General features: G+C 44.2%; 1 non-coding gene across 1 annotated transcript in view; it reads left to right on the forward strand.

Moving 5' to 3' along the window:
• The first annotated feature begins 214 nt into the window (after window positions 1-214).
• LOC101303029 overlaps window positions 215-3,638 on the forward strand; it is a 7,621-nt gene continuing 4,197 nt past the window's right edge. The window contains exon 1 of the transcript XR_184477.1: window positions 215-543. This is a non-coding gene — a transcript (uncharacterized LOC101303029). The remainder of the gene's footprint in view (window positions 544-3,638) is intronic.

Consider the following 3,638-nt stretch of genomic DNA (forward strand, 5'->3'; position numbering starts at 1 on the left):
TTCGAGCTTGTGGCTGTGTTTCAGGCCATTTTCTTGTCGATTTGTTCCTTGTCGCAAGTATGAAAGATGCCTATTCTCATTTGATCTTTGTTTTGGTTGCTTTTGAGTGTCAAGAATGTAGAGTTTAGGGTAGGGAGGTGAATGAGGCCAACGCGCGGCCGCCTATGGTGGCGCGTCTAGTAGAGTTGGTGAGATGAGCAGTCATTATTGTGTTGTACTCGACAATGCTAACATTTTGATATGTCATAATGTTATGTTACTATGAGTGTCACATATTTGGCTTAAAGATTAAAGTCCATTGCTTTGATTGTTGTTGTAGATATGACATGGTGTGTGTCAAACATTTCACTGATCTTGAGAGGTCTTGGGGGAAACTTGTTCTCAAGGGACAAGTCTTTGGGTTAAGTTAGGTGTAGGTCCAATAGTGAAATGTCTTAGTCACAACTTGTTATTAAAGTAAAGATGTCATGAATTACTAGGTGATTGACGGTACATGTTCGTATCTTACCTTTTGCTAAGAGAAGACGCAGCGGGAGTTTTGAGGTGAGTAACCTTCTTAAGGTTCAAGTAGGAATCGACTTTCTTATATAGTGTGTTTGATTTGCTAAATTATGGAATTGTGCTCTCGAAAGTGAATTGTTTTGTTTTAAAATCATGTGAACTTGATCGTCCACGGTTCACGGGTAAGTAAAATATTTTCTTTTAATATATATCAGCTTTCTTGAGCCCTTCCCGATTGTAGCTGTATTTGATATTAGTTGCATTTATATATGTTCATGGAAGTATATGTGCTTTGGTGAAATTGTGTGTTATGTCCACTTGTGTTATTTGATGAGGATCAGTGGGTTATGAGAACACGTAGTTTGGAAATGTTTATGATCAGGACCTTGAGTTTATTTGGAGAAAAGTAATCAGTGTGTGGTGACGACCTGTGTGGTGATTTGTGTGATGATATGTGTGATGATTTTGTGTAGATGTTGTGAATTGATGTTGAGATGTATGGTCGAGCGATTGGTATTGTTAATGGTCTTTTGTTAATGATGTCTTTCGTATTGAATTATTGTGATTCTAATTTGAATACTTTAGTGTTTCTTGTGATCTCCTGAACTAAGTTTCATGCATGGATCAGTGTTTTCATATTTATTTGATCTCAATGTAATCACTTGAACTAAGCTATGCGTATGGATTACTATTGTTTCGGCGTGATTCCTGAGGGGATGAATCACACAGAATGCTAGAAGAACACCATCTTCAAGACCCGTAACCTGTCAATCATGAGCAAACGGCGTCAGAGGGAAGACCAAGCTTGCCGGTCTTCAACCCTTTGATGCCTAAGTCAGCTTCATGAGAATAAAGATAAGGTATGAATAGGGTGGAGATGGAGACTTACCCAAATGATGGGTGGAAATATGTATTTATAGAGATAGGGTGATTGCACCCTTAAAGTATTGTTTTTCCTTATTGGAGAGTGTATTTCTCTTATGCCCTCAAGGAAGAGTGTTGGTAACTTGGGCTTAGTTAAGACCCAAACCCCTTTTACGTGGCAGTATGTGTCTTCTTAGGCGAGTATGACCGATGTTCTATCTCTCACATATGATGTATTAACAAGTCCCCAAGTCCGCGGTCAAAAGACTCTCTTGGGTGGGGACTTTATCTGATAGAGTATCAGGAGTACGAGCCTTACTAGTGGCGACATAACCAGTCCCTAGTCCCCCAGGTCCCCATGCAAGGGAGGGGATGGACCGGCTCCCTCTAAGTGGGGTGTTGTGTGCTGCTATAGCTCTGTCACGCTATGAGAAATCATGATGTCATGATATCTTGCATGGAGATACACCTGAATGTGAGACCCCGGGACCGTTGCTCCCGTGTAGTGTCTGGAGATTGCAGGGCAATCGGGGGTCGAAGTTTAGGTACCGCTTGGTGCCAGGTGTGGGAACTCTGGTGAGCATCTTATGTGGGTAGTGGGTACCGGCATGTTTGTATGCCTTAGGCGTTTAGTAGCCTTTGATTTGTATCAGCTATATGCTCTAGCTGGCTGAGCTATTCCAGCATGTATATGTTCCAAGCGGAGATTGTGGTGACATATTTTGTGGTTGCCTCTAGGTGAGTGCTAGAGTGCCTACGTACCCGTTTATGGGATCAAACCAAACATAGTTCACCATTTCACCAATGAGGCAAGTGTGCTGTCGAGGTGTGGCGAGGAGTGTCGCTGGGGCATAGTGATGGTGCCGATAGGGCATGTGTAGAGCTGTTGGGGAAAGGGTGACTATCGCTAAGGCGTAACGAGAGCACGCTAGGAAGCGTGGCAAAGACCCCGCTGGGGCAAGGCCAGTGTCGCCAAAGTCCAATGTCGCCACGCTAAGGCGTAACGAGAGCACGGTAGGAAGCGTGGCAAAGACCCCGTTAGGGCAAGGCCAGTGTCGCCAAAGTCCACTGTCGCCATGCTTAGGCGTAACGAAAGCACGCTAGGAAGCGTGGCAAAGACCCCGCTGGGGCAAGGCCAGTGTCGCCAAAGTCCAATGTCGCCAAAGTGTAGCGAGAGCACACCATGAGGCATGGTAAGGGTGCCTGATGAGGCAGGGAGAGTGTCGCTGAGTCGTAGTGAGTGTCGTTATGGCGAGGGTATCGAGTAGGCATGGCAAGTATCACGAAGGCGTAGTAAATGTCGGCATATAAGGTTGTTGCCGAGACCTAGGAGAGTCGCTGCTGAATTCTTAGGTAGATGTTGAAACATGGGAGATTCAACATGTCCTAGTATTGGGAGCTATTATCGTGTCGGGTAGGATGCGCAAGTCCCCCAGTGCCGGGAGTGATTAATGTGGCCGGTCACCGGAACGACAACTGATTTGGCATAGGGAATTTCATATGGCGTGTTCGAGAGTTGAGGATAATGTCATATGTCTGGAGGTGCCTTAAACACTTTGGTGACTTGTAGGTGTCACGCGCTGAGGAGTGTTTATAGGCTCATCCCGGGTGGTTGATAGATGACTGATACCACACTACAAAAAATAATTGTTTTAGCCACCACAGATTACGACGGCGCGAAAATGCCGTCGCTAATAGTTCTTGTCTTGCGACGGCATTCGTAAGGTAGCAGAAAAGAAATTTATTTTGCGACGGCAACGACACGCCGTGGCAAATGATGGAATTATTTGCTACAGCTATATCATACCGTGGCATGGAAACGAAAAATTTGCGACGGTATTCAATGCCGTCGTATAAATTTGTTGCTACGGTTTAGTTGCCGTAGCAAACAATCCCTAAAAGCTAAGTAAAAACAGGCGCCATTAATCCCGCCGCACTAAAAATTTTCCGAGTCCCAAATTTTTTTTTTAAGCGCCAAAAAAGGAAGAAGAAGGCTATCTCTAATTTGACAACCAAAAAAAAACCCATCTCATTTAATCTTTGTCTAAACCCGTACAGCTCTACTGCAACTTATCCCTCTCAACTGAACTCCATCTTCAACTCAACCCATCTTCAACTAAACTCCATCTTCAACTCAACCCGTACTTTACAACTCCATCGATCTTCAAAACACTTGTCTGAGCCAAACTCTATCTTCAACCTGTTCTTTACTCTTCGATCTTCGATACCTGAGGCAAATTATTGAACTCGATCTTCGGTACTCTCTCTCTCTC

The sequence above is a fragment of the Fragaria vesca genome, linkage group LG4 (genome assembly GCF_000184155.1).
Source record: "Fragaria vesca subsp. vesca linkage group LG4, FraVesHawaii_1.0, whole genome shotgun sequence".
In the NCBI taxonomy this organism is placed as follows: domain Eukaryota; kingdom Viridiplantae; phylum Streptophyta; class Magnoliopsida; order Rosales; family Rosaceae; genus Fragaria; species Fragaria vesca.